Raw genomic sequence first — 20,221 nt, 5'->3', positions numbered from 1 at the left:
TAAAATTTGTAAACAATTCTAAAATTCATTTTACAAAGTGTATCCTAAAACCATTTTCAATATGTAAAACAATCTCTGTTGTGCTCAACCCTGTGACATCCTGCCTATACAAAACTAAACCATATACAAAAAAAGAGATCACTCTGTCTCAGAAGACAAAAAATGGTCCATAGCCCACTGGTTCCTCTTGACTAAAGGATACCACATGTACAGTATACCATCTGTTAAATGCACTCGACCCCAATCAATGCTATCCTGGGGTGAAAACAACTCGATATATTATTTTGTTAGTGTATTGTCACTAAATCACAATACATTTTAATTGCCCAACATGTTTCGTTCTTCTTCATTCCATTTCATATATTATACCAGAACTTCATCAGGGGGACCATCTATTCCCTTATCTCATGTCTCTTCATCTATGGTGGGTTCACCATTGTACAACACTTCACTCAACTGGATATATGCCACCCAACACAAGAATGTTGCGGGGTGTCACTTTGCTACACACTTTTTTTTAAAACTGTGTCGTTCTTCTACAATATCACTCGACATCGGTTGGTATAGGGGAGAGTCTCAACCATTGTGTAGGACTACTCAATTCCTCTCCATTAGAGGGACTTTTGTGAACTGACTTGCATCTGATGACACGGAAACTCGTGTGTCTTAATATCGAATTACACTCTTGCTGCACCTCTTGTGGCTTGAAGCACCGGACATTACTGCCCCAGCTCGTTAGTTGGAACGCTTCAACTAGATCCTTCTCCTGTGGTGTAGAGGCTCACTTATATTATAACATAGGAACATTTAACAAATTAAAAAAAAAGCACACAAACACATTATATGTACTAATACATAAGAAATGTAACCCATAAATACAACATACTAACCATTCATTTAAATGCACTATGTTCTAAAATGGAATATACCACAATAAAATAAATTGGCTTCCAACATAATTACCTCACAAACACGACAGAACTGAGAACAAGAGCAGACCAACTGAGTACATAGGACATATCTTACCTGAAATAGTAAGTGTACTTAATTTTATTCATATATTTATGAACTTTCTGTATTAGATAAAAAAATATATTATCTTTTTTTTTTTTTCTCTCACAGAAATGTCTAGTACTCTGGAATGGCTAGAGGAGCATTTCCCACATGAAGAAATGTCACAAGATAGTGAAACGAATGGTAAACACTTTATAATATAAACCATTTAATTATTATTATTTTGTATACATTTAACATATATATATGTTTTTTTGTACAGAGCATACCAAAATAGAAAATACTTCAGAAAAACCTGTTATGGATAACACTTTTCACAGTATAGAAAAAAAAATGTATTTATTGTTGACTAATTTTAATAATTTGAAAACTTTTGTGGAAGATCATTTTAAACCAAAAACCTCGTACCATTGCCCCACATGTACTTGTTCCTCCTCACCATATCCCAGTCAATTATCCCCAAACCCTCTGCATAACCCAAAACGTTTTGATGAGACTTCCATCCCTTCTTCACCTAATAACAATCATGATGAAACCCCTAATTCTCCTGTTTTTGTTTCTGTTTCTGCCTCACCTTCTCTGTCATAAATTATTAATATATGTTGAATAAAGTTTAATTTTTATATTGGGCCTCATTAGGACCCTGGCGGAGAGGGTATTACGCCAGCGTAGTGCATGGCGTACCTCTCCGCCATACTACGAGTTCCCGTAGCGCCATGGAGGTTTTCTCCGCCTGGTTTTACCAGCCGGAGAAAACCATGGCGCTACGGGACCTCGTTGTTAATTACGCCACCGTATTTTACGGTGGCGTAATTAACTCCTTCCCCACTCCCATTATACCCTATGGGGCAAAAATGGGAATGGGGAAGGGCAGAATGGGGATTGGGGATTTACCGCTCCGCCGAGGTCGGAATGGGGCGGTAAATCCGCCAACCCCCATGGCGCTATCGGCGGCTTTCCGCCATGCTTCGCGGTGCATTTAGCACCGCGAAGTCCGCCTGGGTCGTAATGAGGCCCATTGTGTTGTAAATAGTTTCTTTTTTTATTTTTTTAAAACAATGTAGGTGTCTGCGGACAGTGCAGGTGTTCTGAAATGTTCGTAAATAAACGAAAATGGAGGTGTCCTGAAGAACACTATACCTGTTCGTACTGTTCGCTAGCAAGATGAAACTATTCTAAGAACACACGCGGTGTCCTGCAATGTTCGTAAAAAAAAAAATTAAAGTGTCCTAAAGAACACTATATCTGTCCGTAGTGTTCGCTAGCAAGTTCAAACTGTTCTAAGAACACACACAGTGTCCGGAATTGTTCGTAATTAAACGAAAATGGAGGTGTCTTAAAGAACACTATACCTGTCCGTACTGTTCGCTAGCAAGTTGAAAATGTTCTAAGAACACAATTTTTTTTTTTATTGTATTGTATGGCTGTGTAAAACAACCTTTCATTAAACGCTTAAAACATTTTAAATTACACTTTTTTACAAAATTTCAAAAATTCATCACAGGCAATAATAGATGAAGCAATTGTGCATTAGTAGCTATCTAATCCATTGCTTTTTTAGAACAATTCATTTAAAAAGCCAGTTGTTGCTAGTCTGATTGTCATTCGTCTTGTACCAACATTTTTTAGCCATAATTCCTCAGGATCAGTAATGGTCTGCTCTTTAAAACAATGCAAAAAGTATTTACAGCGCATAGTAGACAATGCGTGACAAAAAGCAATGACATGCTTTAGTGTTTCAATAGAGGTACAGTCTTTGCAAAATCGGCAAACATTCTCATTGATGTCTAATAATTTCCGTCTGACTAATATATCTTTGGTATGCCAAAGATTAAGACGAAAGCGCATATAATCGTCTCTAAATTTAGTAGATGGATATTTGATAATATATAATTCAGTGGCTCTGAACCTCTTTTGGCCAAACTGAGCTATATTCCAATCTTTAAGATGATAGCATTTGTCCAGAGTATATATCCAATCTCTTTGATACAGTTTTATTTTAGCCCGGTTTGGATTATGGATCAGAGTATCGAGGGAAATATCAGCATCAATGAGAATATTTAATGCGGTATTAATCCATTTCTTTGGGTACTGATGATTAGAAGATGTTAAATAATGTCCCAAAATATAAGAGATGTCCGTATGTTGCAAAGATATTATGCACTTTCTCAAAAAAGCTATCAGTTTCCACGCAACAGCGCTAAATAGAGACAGTAATCCTAGTTCAAATCTGAGAATGGCAATAGAGACACATGTAGGGAGATTAAAAAGTGAGCGCCAATATCTGCCTTCCATTTTGTCCCAAAAAGATTGTGATAGCATCGGGGCAGATTCAGATCCGTATGTAATAATAGGTTTAACCTTCATAGTATAAAATGCTAATATATGGTTACATGTACATTTTCCAAATTTATATAGTATAACTTTAGATTGAGAAATCAGAGCATGTAGCTTTGATTCAAGATCCAATTGGAACATTTTATCATTTTCATTGCAACCAATCATCATGCCCAAATATCGATATGATGATGTAATCAAAATTGGGTCACAATTAATAGACCAATTGAATTGAGAATATTTGGACATTTTGCAGTTATGACACATCATAATTTCTGTTTTAGTTAGATTGATGGTCATGGCATTTTCTACAGTATATTCAGTCAACCCATTGATCAACCTTTGCAATCCAGCTGGAGTTTTTGAAAGCAAGATGAGATCATCGGCGTAAAAGATCCAGGGTATCTGCTCAGAACCTAGTTTGGGAGCATCGGAGTTAATGTTCTTAAATTTATCACCCATGTCTAGGATAAATAGGTTAAATATTGTAGCCGCCAGAATGCACCCTTGCTTCAGTCCTCGGAATGTTAAGAGGGGCGATGTCAATAAACCATCAAGGGTTAAGCGAATACAAACTGACGTATTTTCATGCAGAAGAGCAATAAGTTTGATCAGTGATTGCGGGCAACCCATTAATAACAATTTATATAGCATCAAATTACGATCTATAGAATCAAATGCTTCCTTAAAATCCACAAAGGATATATAAAGGGGCTGCTTTTGTTGATGGCAGAGGGCTTTAATTGATTTTAGGGTAACAATATTAATGGCCGTACCCTTAATTGCAACAAAGCCTGTTTGGAATCTATCTCGCATATTTGATGATTTGATCCATTGATTAAGGTCTCTTAAAATTAAGGAGGCCAATATTTTGCCCGGGACGTCCAGCAGGGCGATAGACCTATAATTGGCTGGATCATGTCTATCGCCCTTTTTATAAATGGGGACAATCAGTGAGGTACACCATGAACTAGGGATCTTTTGAGTGATTATAATTTGCGAAAAGATTTCAAATAGGATTGGTGCCCATAGGTCCGGAAACTGTTTCAACATAGCATTAGAGAGCCCATCTGGGCCAGGGGCATGCGATCTAATTGGTGTCCTGAAATGTTCGTACATAAACGAAATTGAACGTGTCCTGAAGAACACTATATCTGTCCTTACTGTTCGCTAGCAAATTTAAACTGTTTTAAGAACACACGCAGTGTCCGGAAATGTTTGTTTCACGTGTGACGCAATTTTAATTAGTTCAGGACCCGAACAGTGTCTGTAGAACATCAACGGGCATGCTCTAGCCAATCTCCGTGCATTTGGTGTCCTGCGGACATGCGCTTCCTTCGCGGACTTGTTCGCGAACGGATCATATAACCGCTCCCACGATGATCGCGTGTTCTGACTGCGGACACTGCTCAGGTCCCCGAACAAATTAAAAGTACATTTTCAATTAATCAATAATATTTTTCAATATAATCTCACCATGGCACAAGTCCCACATAGTAATCCTGAGTTTCTACATACCTTTTGAAACTTTTCAAACTTTTTTTTGTGTTCGATCTGTCCACAGACAGCGCGCATGTCCACGGACCGCGCACAAGCACCCCTATAAAAGACCGCGCCCTAGAGCTTATTCTCATTGTGTTTCTGGCTATTCTTCGAAACACAGCGATTTTTGCTGCCACCTGCAGATTACACCATCATCGAGATGGCATCCCTGGCCGCTGAACTGCCACCTGGTGCTGCACCTGCTTCAGCACCACCCCCACCCCCTCCACCACCACCACCTCCCCAAGGACCTGAAGAGGGGAACAGGAGTGAGGATGCAGAGGAGCAAGAAGAGGATGATGAGAATGAGGTAGAGGAACTACCCGCACTAGGCATGAGTCTTGGGTGTGGCGGTTATTTACCATTCATGGGAATGTTCCTAAGGCTCGTGCGAACCGTGTTACCTGCAATGAGTGCAAAATGATACTCAGTCGCAGGAAGCACAGTAAGTACAGCTTTGGGACCACTACTATGAAGCGACACCTGAGGTCATTTCACTCTGGGGCTATTCGCAGGGTTGTACCTTGCGAAGAACGTAGCAGGTTGATTTCCTCTACTTCATCCTCTGTTTCTGATCCTGTCACCACAAGGACCACCTCTGTGGGACAGCGTCTTCCTCAAGCTGCCTCACAGGCAATACAGAATGCTGATGACCCTTACCTTTCGAGGGTCACAGTTGTATGTATGTACTGTGACACAGTACTCTGCAGGGGGGAGCCACTTCGTAGTGCTTTTGAGACTATCGTCTCAGAGCACGAGAAGATCTGCTCACTACCCAAATAAAACCCACTCTAGATCTTCCTCTCTCAGCTCGCCCTTTCTTATCCCTGTGTTTGGTGTCCCCCCTTTACCTTCCTTTCCCCTCCTCTCCTAGTGTGTCGTGTATAAAAAACCTAAAAAAAACAGAAAATATCAACAATCAGAGCCGCCTTTCACAGTTAAAAAATAGAAGTGAAAATAAATGAAGCAGGGCCCTTTGTATTTTTTAGAAGTGCGCGGACAGTTCGCGAACATTTAGAAAATTGGGTTGCTACCCCATCACAAACATTGCAATTTTCTCTGGGAGGAAGTGGTGGCTCTGAAAAGAGCCTTTGGGAGGTGTTTGTAAGTCAAAAATTATAAATTTTAAATGCTTAACACCTACTTCAAAATGGATGTTGTAATTCCAAAAAAGGTCGCAGTGCATTTTGTACATTTCTCAGAAAAATCTGATTGCCACCATAAGTAAGATGGACTCCATCTTTGCGAAAAATGTTTGTGCTACGAAACAGAATATTTTCATTGTGAAAAGAAGACATGCCAAAATCTTCTAGAAAGGCACAAACAGCTTTATTAACATTGCGCCTTGCTTTTTCCATTTGTGGGCCAAATGAAGAAGAACGAAGCCACATTTGTCTCTGAGCAATCCGTGAAAATATCACTTGAGAATTAGGAAACATGTCCATAACCTTCCCAAGTCCTTCTTTCATAGCAAATTGCAAAGAAATTCCAGTCACATGTCCTAAACTGTTCCCTCCACAATGAATTACAATTATGTCTGGATGTTGCTCTGTCTCCAAAGTAGCACAGAGAGGTAGCAAGTCTAACCACTTCATTCCACGTACTCCATGCCAGTGTACTTCCACATGTGGGAATCCAAGATCTACAGCTCCTCCACAGCTTTCTGCATGCACCTTCAACCAATATCTCCATGAATCTCCCAAAATCCATACAATCTTTTTCCTAAAATACACAGACATAGCTATCTGTTGTTCTCTCAGCAAAAACAGTATATGAGAAACTCTCTTCTGGCACAACACACCCACTAAACTTTCCTGACCAATCCCTTTTAGTACTCATTCTCATTTGCATGACTTCTGAACCCAAAAATCCCCGGATGTAACTCCCGATGTCCGCGAACTACCGCCATGTCCGTGGACATATCGTAACATGAACAGCCCTTCTACCATTTCCACTTCACTCTCTCTGCCATTCCCTCATTAGATCTAGCTAAGAAATCACATGACCATGCACCAATCACATTCAAGACCTCTACATCTAACTGCATCATCATAGATCAGCACTGCAAATGTACTGTGAATCTCTCTGAGTACAAGTGTCATATCATTTGCAAGCACCATCTACCAGAAATACTGTACAAGTCTCCAAGATTTCTACTTGCAGCTCCATGCATATCCATATGCATGAACACAAACTTCAGGTATGCATATTTTCTGTACAGTAGATGAACACATTTTCAAACAGACTTTTAGCTTGTGTAATCTGCAAAATGAATTTACTGTATTTTTTTCAATTTCCTAAAATCAACTATCACTTATAAACCTTTATACTATTTACTTTCTTTATACACACATACTCAAATCATGTTAAACTAACATTTTTTAAATGAAATATATAGACTCCATATATTCAAACAAAATTGCATGCAAGCACAATCTATGTTTAAATCTTTAAAAAATACTTATACAATTTCATATTTTTTTGTTTTTATTTATTTATTTACTTAATTACTTTAATTTAGACATGACATTGAGGCGCTATTACCTAGAACAGCTTACTTACAGAAGTAGTGGTATTCACTGGTATATTATAAATTTCACAAGACATAGTAAAGATATTTTCTTTTGCTACAGTTAGTCATTCAATACAATTTGTTCATTAAGAACATATAATATGTACTGAACTGATGCAATGTATCTTATGTAAATAAATTAGTTTAATGGTTTTAAAGAAGGCACTGAGGATTTCAATTAAAAAAATCAATATCTAAATTAAAAACAGCGCTATATACAAACAAAGTTACTAATTTGAAGCTTTTACAATTGCAGTGAAGACCAGTCTCCTGAAAAGAAGCAGCCGAATTCAAAGAACAAAGAAGAACTAAGAAGTTACCTGTTAATGTAAGAAAAAAAGTAAGCAGAATATCACCATAATATTTGTATCATTAATCAAACATACTATAACATTAATACAAGCTATTTTGGTGCCTAAAAATAGAGATTGTGTACCATTTTGTCCAAAAATCTCCATGTCTTAAACAGCGATTTACAGCCAGAATGGCCCACAAATTCCTATTTTTGGACACACAAATTACCCAACTGAACCGCTACAATTTTCATATTATACAACAAACAACTGTTTTAATTGTATATATTAGATTTACTATTTGTACTTTTCCACACCACTAGCTTACTTTTTTTTGTCATCTGAACCCCAGTTTAGTAACACATAAATTCAAGAATACCTATCCCTACTAGTTGTAGTTCCCAATGCACAATCACACACCATTACATACATCTTTATCATCTTACTCAAACACTCATGCACACAGCAGACATACGTTCCAGAACACCCCAACCCATATCTTCTTTATTTTTTTCAACAGACCCTAAAGAATGCCTACCAAAAGTCAAGTCCGTAGAAAGCAACGCAAAAGTAGAGCAAATGAAAATAACATAAGCATCCATCTCTAGCAGAATTTGTAAACAAAGTTGAAACAAAACAGCTAATACAGTCATTTAGTGAAACACAAGAAGTTTCAAGTACAAAACTTTGCCTCCTCTATCAAAATGTAAAACAAACCCAAAAACAATTAACAGAAAATCAGCTATGAATACAGATAAAACTACTTCTTCAAATTTTAATATAGTGCAAAGTAAGCACACCAAGAAAAGTATTTTAGCCAAAATGTACCATCACAAAGTCCTTCAAAATCTTATAAAAACAGGAGAGAAATCAGGTTCAATGCTTAAAACCTATCGTAGGAAATTAATCTTAGAAGCGTTGATGGACATTGCAATTCTTCTCAAAAGAAAGTTATTTATTTTACTGTTAAACAAAATGAAACCACTAACAAAACTAATAACTAAATTACAAAAAAGACTTCTCAATAAGCGAAATGTCAACAGAAAGAACTTCTTAAGTATCTGCGGAGGTGAATGGAATCACACTACGAGCACAGAACCATATTTTAATGAAGAAGTGTACAAACAAATGCAAACAAATACAATTGCCATACATAGCAGTGGTCGAGGTTATGAAAAAGTGAATAATACCATAATGGAACAAGAAGTACTCCTTACAAAAATATGCCCTGAAAACTTAGAATTACCCCTCCATTCAACTGAATCAGAACGTCTAGTGTACAAATGGCCATGCACGTCAATGTGTAACATTCCCAAACAATGTTTCAAATCTTTATGCCAATTCCTCAATAAATATGTAAAAAGCAAAGACAAAATCAAAATTAAATTACTGCAAAATATGGATACCTGTCCAGTGCGCAAGTACACAGGACTACAAGGACATTCATTGGCCTGCATTACAGGACCTACTTGTAAAACCACTTTCCATGATATCAAAAGGATATCAACACATCATTCAATTATAAGAAATCTAGTCTATAAACTGTACTATGCTAAAAGTCCTGCTTTAGCACTAGAAAAGTTAAATAACATCCTTCTACATGGTACAGCAAAAGACCTACTTGAAGAAATTCACTATATCCAGAAAAAATATTTTGGAAGTGAAAGCCATTTACAGAATGAAATAGCTTTAAACCAATTAAGCAACAATTCTACACATGGCAACCTTTTGCTAAACACATACAAAAAAGAAATACTAAAATTTAAAAGTACATCAGCTGAAGTACCAAACCATGTATGTGTATGTTGCCATAGAACATTTTATAAAAGTAACACAAAAACTGTAGACCTATCATACAAAATAGAAGACAATGAAGATTCTAAATGGTTTGAATTAGCTCTCTACCTTGTAGCAGAAAAAAATAGGAAATAAATGAGCCCATAATACTTTGCAGTTACTGCACTAAAAAACTTGACAACAACCAAACTCCTTCACGTGCTAACACAAATAATTTGGAATTATACCCAGTACCAAAACCCCTACCACAACTTAATTTATATGACAGCATCATAATTCAAACACCCATTTCAAGCAATAATACGCCTTCAACCAAAAACAGCAAAATTACCTCCCTCTGAATTGGTAAAAGGCGTTCGTGGAAAAGTAGTTTATTTACCATTAGATCTAAAAGAAAATGTGCATACTCTAAGAGTGCAACGTCCAATGCAGCAATCTTTAATTATCTTAGTAAATGGAGTACCTACAAAAGACAAAAAAATATGGCAACAGCTGGTAGATTTATATAAAGTTAGACAAGCCTTCCAATATCTTAAAGAGAATAATTAATATTACAAAGAAATTCATATTGAAGAAAACTTGCAAGATACAACTGAAATAATTCAAGAAACACAAGAAGCTGGTCAATTTGAGCTACTAGATCCTGCTACAATATCAAATACTTTAGACCATTATACAATTCATCCTTTGCACTGTAATGACACCATAGAAGATGTACTGGAAACTTACCAAATGCGTCAAACAAAAGGATCGCCAATCAGCATATGGGAAAAAAGTATAGAAGCATGTGCTTTTCCTCTACTCTTTCCTACTGGCAAAGGAGGAAGGTATGATGATAGACCTATTCAAATATCAGCTCCAGAATACCGCTCATTACGGATGTCTTCTGAAGATCCCAGATTTAGACAAAATGTGGAATACATATTCCACCTACTCTTTGAAAGTGAACTAGCAACTTTATGTTACGGAGTTGCACACATATTAAAATCAGGATCACACTTTCAAAATATGACACCCACACAATTATTAGAAAAAGTGCAACAAAAGGATGAGGTTTTACAATCAAATATTACAAATCTATTAGCAAATATGCGTGGTACTAAAGAGTACTGGTTTCAACGTCATGGAGATGTACGTTGTATGATCAGAAACCTTGGTCCACCCACTTGGTTTGTTACATTAAGTTGTGCAGAATATGCATGGGAAGATTTACATGATTTCCTACACATATCAAATAAAAACAAAACAAACATAAATATACTAACACCTGGAGAACTTTGTTCTTTGGATCCTGTTGATGTTTCAAGATATTTTCACCATCGCTTCATTGCTATGCTACATTTTATTTGTAATAAAACTGTTCCTCGCCTTGGAGAAGTGCAACACTTCTTTTGGAGAAAAGAATACCAAGCCAGAGGAGCACCACATATCCACATGCTTTTATGGATTAAAGATACTCCTAAATTTGGTCAAGACAGTGATGCCACTGTTTTACAGTTTATTGAAAAATATGTCACTTGTGAAATTCCATCAGAAGCCACAAATAGTGATCTTCATGCACAAATTTTAAAATTTCAAAGACTTAAATGTGGAAAATATTGTCGTCGCAAATACAAAAACAAAGGGAAATACTACACCAAATGCCAATTTGGTTTCCCTAGACCAGTTACAAATACAGGTCAAGTGAACAACCTCATGTCTTCAGTTAGACATAGTGTTAAAGATAAGTCACCTAAAAATACATATTACATAAAAAGAAAAGAAGAAGAAAAATATATCAATGATTATAATGCAATCATTGCCCACTTATGGAATGCAAACATAGATGTGCAGTACATTGCAGACAATTCTACTGCAGTTGCACGATATGTCACAGCATACTTAACTAAAGCAGAAAAGACAGAGCTCCAAGACCTCTGGAATGACCTGTCATCAGATAAAACAGTATCTCAGAAATTACACAGCTTGGGCATAAAAATGCTCACCCATAGAGAATGTGGATCATATGAAGCAGCTGATCGTTTAACTGGTACTGCATTGTATGGTAAATCTGAAAATATAGTATGGCTAAGTTTTGGCCCAGCTAAATCTAGAAAAAGAGTTCTAAAATCATATGAAGATATAGAAACAATAGCCAAACATGATCCCAACAGCCAAGACATTTTAAAAAACTATTTGTTGGACACATACTACCCAAACAGAAGTAATACTTTGGAAAACATGTGTCTATAACACATAGCCCAAAACTGCACATACAAAAATAATATGAAACCTGATGAAAAAAAAGGTAAATATAGAGTGACAAACTGTGAAGGCAGCTTAGTTAAACTCACTAAACCAAATTTAATTAATCATATCAATTTGTCATTAAAGACTCCTCAACATAAAGAAGTATATTACATGTCCCTGCTACAACTCTTCAAACCATGGAGAAAAGAAGAACAATTACTAGATAACTATGACTCATATGAGGATGCTTTTAAAGCAAATGAAAGCACTATAACTGATGTAAACTTTACACAGTACAAAACAATGTTGCACAATGAACAGCAACACGAAGAAGAACTCCAAGCCCAACTAGATAAGGACACTCCTGACAGTAGTCAACCTTCTGTAACAGGAAGCCAAGAACCACTGGGAGAACCACTAATAATAAATGAGGCAGAATTAGCTATGATAGAAGTAGAAAACACCATGTGTCAGTATGAAGATAAGGAAGACTTATCTATACTACAATCAAAACTAAACAATGAGCAAAGTAGCATTTTTCAAGAAGTAACAAAAAAATTGCACATGGTGTAAAACATGAAAATAAAGAATGTTCCTGCCATAATTATAAACCTATACTACTCTACGTCAGTGGTGAAGCTGGTTCTGGCAAAACATTCCTAATCAAAATCATTAGTAAGTTCCTTCAACAATTGACAAACAACAAACTGTCAGCTCTTGTCACTGCCCCCACAGGTTTAGCTGCCTACAACATAGGTGGTGTTACATTACACCGATTACTACTATTACCAGTAGAACACCAGAACAAATTAGACTATTACAAACTTTCTGCAGAAGCTGCAATGGAATTACGCAGAGTATTGAAACAAATGAAAATGCTACTAATAGATGAAGTGAGCATGGTCTCCAACCTGATGTTAGCTTTGATTCACCTCAGATTACAAGAAGTACTCAAAACAGACTATGAAACGCTCTTTGCAGGAAAACACATTATTGTTTTTGGAGATCTGCTTCAATTAAAACCAGTAAAAGGTGAGCCTATTTTTAAAACATTAGGACACAAACTCTGCTGTAAAACTGTTGGCAGCATTGGAAATGTCAACCTATGGCAACATTTCCAGTACAGCGAATCAACAGAAAACATGCGGCAATCTGCAGATCTCACTTATGCCAACATTTTAAAAAGTATCAGAGTTGGTATACTTTCTAAAGAAGCAGAAGCAATATTGAAAACCCGACACATTAATGCACTTTATGGCGATAATGCATGTGCTACAGATGTTATGGAACAATTAGCCCACAAAAATGTCAATTGTATGGCCGTAATGCCAACTCTTGCAAGCTGTTTCAAATTCAATGAAATCATGCTAAGTAAAGAAATGCAACCAATCATGGAAATTAGCGCCACAGACAAACTAGATGTACATAGTATGACACTACCCATGTGTTAATAAGCCACAACAAGACTAAATAGTTTAGAAAAATCAATCTCAAACACAGCAGGCTTAGAAAAGATATTAAAATGATCCTTACATTGCAGAGTAATGCTTAAACGTAAACTTGACGTGGACCAAGGACTAGTTAATGGAGCACTGGGTACAGTTGTTGGCTTTCAAACATACCCACGCGACAACAAAATTCAGTTTGTCAATATACTCTTTGACAAACTTTCAGAAGTAAAAAGGATAGGACGCTCAACAGCTAGATTCCTTCTCTTCAAAGATATGTATGTACGCAGAGAACACTTTTCTCTAACTCTTGCATACGCAGTCACGATTCATAAATCACAAGGTCTTACCCTAGACAAAGCAATGATAGATATTGGTAACACAGTCTTTAAAGAAGGCATGAGCTGTGTAGCACTATCACGCTTACGTACACTTGACGGTCTATTTCTAATCAACTTTGATGCAAGTAAAATAAACGCTTGTATTCCTTGCATTTTAGAATACAATAGACTTTGCTCACTATACACCCTCCACCTAAACACATATTCTGTTCCACAAAAAGTAAAATGTTATAAAAGAAAAATAAATCAAACAGAAATGCAACAGGATGTCACTGCAAATCCTCCAAAGAGAGTAAAAGAAACTAATACTTCATCAAGTTCCATAAGCAAAAAAGAATCAATTAGGGAAAGTAAACCAGGTACTTCTTTAAAGAAGGAAGAAAAACTCCACAAAAAGCAGTTAGATACAGAACTACCTGGACCATTTAAATTCTCAAATATAGTTGGTGTAAGTTGCTACGCAAATGTAGCAATGAATATTCTATTTCAATTACCACCAATTGTTGACAACATTTACTTACACAGTACAGACCCATTGTGTTTGCAAATGTTAGTACTTCACAGAAATGCAGCAAACAATCCTGACAACACGTATAGTGTTTATGGAATAAGACAACAATTGGACTACTGTGCTGGAATGGTGAAATTCACTATAAATTCACAGGAAGATCCACAAGAATTTCTAATGTCCTTGCTACAAGTACTGGAAAACAAAAACATACCTATAAATGAAATCTTTCCGATTTCATACATGTGGAAACATACATGCACGCTCTGCAACAATGTGACACAAGAAGAAATCCCCAATGAACGCTTCATATATATATATCAATACCAAATTGTGAATCCATTCCATTTCAGCGACTTGTACAAAATGCAAACCATGGTAGATTATGCTCTACCTGCAATTCAGATAATCGCTCCACGTTAGTAATACAAACACATAGTAAATACATAATACTAATGCTTCTACGTTACAATGCAGATGGTAACAAAAACAACTGCAAGCTGACTGGATTCACACATGGTCAAATATCACTTGGTAAGAAAACCTTCACAACAATAGGCATAATTTACCACGCAGGAGCCACAACCAATTCAGGGCACTACACTGCATATATAAAAAAGAAATGTGGATGGTTTGAATGTAATGATAGTACCATTACTCTAAAGCAGAGATTACCAGGAAATCTTACAAACGCTTATTTGATGTTCTTAAAACCAAAATTTGATAACTAAACTGTATTTAAACCCTAAGTAAACGTGTGTTAAAAAAATATAAACTGTTAGAATACTCCAAAAGCTATCTAACTGCTGAAAGATTCTACAACAAATAATCAGATAAATGAATACCACTAAATTTGACCAATAAATACACAGTTAGAATACGCCAATTGGTATCTAACTGTCCCAAAATTTAACAATATCCAAATAGATAAATCAATACCACTAAAATATATTTAAAAACATACAGTTAGAATACGCCAATTGGTATCTAACTGCTCCAAAATTGCATAATATCAAAACAAATAAATAATATGTTACTGCTCCAAAAATATACAACAAGCCAAAGTATAAAGCATTAGCCAGAAACAACAAGTGAACACTGAAAACAAACAAACAAATAAACTGTAGTATAACAGAAAAAGGTTTTTTTTTAATCCAGCATGGATTTTTTTTTCTCCCACAGACCCAATTATTTTAGCAACAAATACAGAAACTGAGCAAATTGCACAGTACTCTGATTTGTAATCTACTAAATATGAGGGACCAAAAAAAAAAAAGTATTTTGATTATACAATGTAATAAGTAATTACAAAATACTAATACTAACATGCTATTTTCTTTTATCACAGAAATTAACAAGAAATACATGTACTCCGGTTACTAGACCAAACAGTAAGTATACAATAATAAGGAGAACCATAGCAGCATATCACATCCATAGTATCTAATACCTTTGTTCCTTATACATTTGTTTTTCACCCAAAGTTATAAGCAAATATTAATGTGATATGCTGCGGTGGTTGTGGCCAGGGCATAGAGTCTTGGGTGCATGGCCAAATGGGTGCATGGCCAAATGGCCATGCACCCAAGACTCTATGCCCTGGCCACAACCACCGCAGCATATCACATCCATAGAGTCAAACATTTCAACTATGGTCTATGGAAACTTTAAGGGGCCGATTCATGGAACAAACGTGTGCCGAAAATCCATGCACAAGCAGGCGCAAGGGAGCGCAAGCGTGAGAAACGCAGCGCACGCGCACGCGTGCGATTCAAGGAAGACGCTGCGCGTGTTTCCCTCTGTCCGTGTGCCCAATCCAGCCATGGCGCACGCAGGCATACACGGCGTGCGCTACGCGCACAGCAAAACTGCACATAGCACGGTGCACACAACCAAAGTGGGCGGAACAGTGGGTGTAACACGCGGAATGGGGAAAAAGAAGGCGTAACTGGTGAAGTACTGCAGGGAACTACACGGAACGCCCACACTCACGCAAACAACCCGTATTCATGGATCCGAATACGGGAAACCCGCGCACGGCAAAAGACGCACACAGGCGTCAACGCGTCCGCCACACGAAGGCAGGCGGAAGCGTCCCCGTGCACAGTACAAAAGTGCGCGCAAACAACAAACACGTATATACAGCTACGATGAATGCCCCATTTGTCGCAGCACTGATCGTGGGACACCGCAGGAGGAGGAGAATAGCCAGGGCACGCATTTTCGCACCACGGACAAGCCTTTTTGGGATGCCTGACAACCAGGTCTATGGCAGGTATAGGTTTCCACCCCACATCATCCTAGACCTGGTCAGGTAGTGGGAAGATGACCTTACATCCCCCACCCTTTGCTCCCAAGCATTGAGCCCCTTGGAGAAGCTGCTCAATGTCCTGCATTTTTTGGCCACTGGGTCATTTCAGCGGACTACTGCCATAGTGGGGGGGGTCTCACAGGCCACGCAGTCACGCTGCCTACACCAGGTACTGGCAATCATGACAGCGCGCCCCTCAGTCCGCAGGCACATATACATGCCCAGAACACCCGCAGAAAGGCAGGCCGTTGTCCTGGATTTTTTCATGGTGGCACACTTCCCCAAAGTGCTCGGTGCCATAGATTGCACCCATGTGGCCCTACGTCCACCTAGGGCCACTGAGCACATCTACCGAAACCACAAGCACTGACATTCCATCAATGTACAGGTGGTATGCGATGCAAAGTGAATCATCACCTCTGTCTATGCAAACTACCCTGGCTCCACCCATGACAGTTTCATATACAGAACGTCCACCCTGAGCCGGGCCCTGAAAGCTGGGCAGCATGGCGACACATGGCTCCTAGGTGAGTACAAATGCCCTTGCACATGCATGCAAGTCACACACAGACAAATACCCAAACCCTAATAATCTTAACTATTATCACCTCCCCAGGGGACAGTGCCTACCCTCTGAGCAACCACATGATGACGCCAATCCGGAACCCCACCACACCACCCCAGGTAAGATACAACGCCGCCCATATTGCAACCAGGGCCATAGTGGAGCGCACATTCGGAGTGCTCAAGTCACGTTTCCGCTCCCTTGACCGCTCTGGCGGGCAACTACTCTATGCACCACCAGTAGTGTGCAGGATCATTGTGGCAGCATGTGTCCTGCACAATGTTGCAACACGGCAGGGCGTCCCGGTGGACATGGTGGTGCCCCCACATCCCCAACCACAGGCACAGGCGCTGCCCATGGGAGGGGACAGGGCACGTGGCGAGGAAGCCCGGACCCAGCTGGTGGCCACATTTTTCACCTAAACTCCCACCCCTGCGGAGTGCACACAGGCCTGGCACATACCAGGTGACAATCAATGATGACAAAGAGACAGTCAACTGTCACAACCCTACCACCCTGAGATAGTTGCCATGGAAGTGCCACATCGTCTGCATCCCTAGCTACTTAAACACAAGCTATCCTGTGTGACCAAAAGGCACACATATGACATATGACATTATATGGCCTATACACAAGTATTTCAAGGTGCGATGAGGCAGGGAGGGGGGAACAAGGGAAGACAGACAAAGGTACTACTAGGCCAGGTGTCATTTAGATTGTGCAAGTGCAGGGGTAGGGGGAATGAAAAGTGCAAGGGGAAGGAGAGGGGGGGAGTGCAGTACAGGGGAAGTAGACCAAAAAACAAATACATAGGTCAGCTGGTGGCAACTGCAAAGGTAAGTGCAGACAAGTGCTGGGAAGGGGGGGCTGTAGGGATAGAGAGATAGTACCGCAGTGCAGGGGTTGCCAGGGAGGCAGTGCAAGTGGAGAGTGGCTGGGCCAGGGACCGAGGTCGGTGAGAGTGGCCCAGTTGCAGATCCAGTGCAGTTCCAGTGAAGAATTCTGCAAGGGAGAGGCAGAGAGAAAGCAGAAGCAAAGAGGAAGGTCTTGAGGTGCTTCCCGAACCGGAGATGGTTCCCCTCAAGTTCAAGTGAGGCAGGAAGGCTGTTCCATAGGGAGGGCCCTGCCGCGGAGAGAGATCTACCCCCAGCTAGTTGCTCTGAGAAGCGGATGACCCTGACATGCAAGGTGTGCATTACACACACCTGCAAAACAGGCCATGGCCATCACTGTTATGTCACTCAAACCCTCCTAAACCACAACATGACATGGCAAGCAATACCCATACACCAACACAGTAACAATAAGGTACACATTGCCATGTCCAAAATCTACAGTGGCATCAGACAATGATGCCTGACCTGGAATCAGATGAAATGACAGACCAACAACCTGCCACCCAAAATAAGTCATTTCCAAATGCATTACAAGAGTTGTAGACGTAACATAACAATGAATGCCTGTCTACATGCACATTGTGCATTGCAAAATCAACACTGCAGCTTCTGTGTGCTGTGTCCTACTCCTGCAACACACTGCTCAGCGCACAGCACAGTGAACAGCCATTGTGTGTGATGCACACCCTGAGCATCACATCTAAGCGACATACCACATCAAAAAGCAAATTAGGCATGTACAGGATCCATAATTGGTCACAGAACATGTGCTGCAGGGACACAGTGGCCACCAGAAGGCAAACAGTGTACACGTGGATATGCAAGGGTGGGAGTACATGTAGTGCATCAGAGTGCAAGTGTGTAGGTCTGCAAGGACATGCACTCAACATATGCATGTGCACTCAAGTGACCATCCGTGTTCTCTACACATTACATGTGAACATTCACCATGTGTACACCCCAGCATGTCAAACCACAACTATCCCCTCGCACCTGAAAGGTAAACACAACACATGAACAGGTGTTGATCAGCAGAACACAACATGTACATAGGATACCACCATTACAATGTCAGAGTTCCCATCACACTGCAGGGCAAGGCAACTATCAACAACAACCCCCCTCCCTCACAAATGACCATGACCCACTGAACAACTGCACCTGGGTCATGGAGCCTTCAACCCTCAATTCCACCTGGCCACAGGATCACCTTTACCCTTCGTCACCATCTCCCACCCTGTGTGTAAAAAGGTGCCTGCACCCTCAGAATCCACACTCATTTCCAAAATCACAAAATCCAAGGCATAAAAACGAACCAGAACACCCTCCAGTAGATGACTTGACGTAGCAGTACCTCACAAAGGCCAAGTACTACCACAATGATGCAACAACCAAGGTAGCACAGTAAAACAATGTCACAACAGGATGTGAACCATGTGTGGTACATAACATAGGATGATGCACCATGAACGGATGTGTACTGTCACAGGTCCCGTGTACAGGCACGGGAGTGTCACGAAACAACCACCCCCACCGTGTCCCGGGTGCCTGCAAGGTCAAACTCACAAAGGCCCCTGAGCCCTGGTGGGGAAGGAGGTTCAGGGATATGCATTCGGGACAGGTGTTGGCACACTGGATAACTGGAATGAGTGGCAGGAGAGGGGAGGAGGAATGACACATGAAAGTAGGGAATGCACAAAAATGTACTACCTGCATGAACACATACACAATCCAAACAAACTTGGACATCATTGTCATGCCCTTCTGTAGTCCAGGCTTAGGAGTGGTACGAACCAACCTCCCCCTCTAGGGTTTTGCCGCCTGCAAGTTCGGGGCTTACACAGGCCTCTGCAACCCCAGCGGGGAAAGAGGGTTAGGGAACATTGCTTGGATAGGTACGGGAAGCAGGAACACCGGGTAGAGGGTACAGGGTTCAAAATTGCATAGGATTCCGGGTGATTAGGGGGAAAAAAACATACCAAATTGAATCACACATACATCCATGCATTAGTGCACCCCCCAGCAAGCTTATGCAGAGCAGTTTGAAAGAAAAACAACAAGACACTTAGCTCTGGTTTTGAGTGCTGGCCTCCTGCCTGCGCACTCTCAGGTCCGGTTACAGGAGCACTGCAATGCTGCAAAGAGAGCCACAGTCAACAACCTGTACGTGCCAATTACACAAAAACACACCACCAAACATGCCCCATAGCAACAAACTACTCTACAAACAGACAATCTGGTGTAGATGCTTCGTACCCATATATAACATTACCCCTGTGAAGGGTCATACACAGTCAATGCAGTAAGTCAGCCGCCGGTGGGTGCGTGGCAAATGGAACACCAATGTGTCACAATTCACACAACATGC

This window comes from Ambystoma mexicanum, chromosome 10, assembly GCF_040938575.1.
Source record: "Ambystoma mexicanum isolate Mex_15411 chromosome 10, UKY_AmexF1_1, whole genome shotgun sequence".
NCBI lineage: Eukaryota > Metazoa > Chordata > Amphibia > Caudata > Ambystomatidae > Ambystoma > Ambystoma mexicanum.
The sequence above is the reverse complement of the archived record's forward strand: the minus strand, read 5'-3'. Positions refer to the sequence as shown.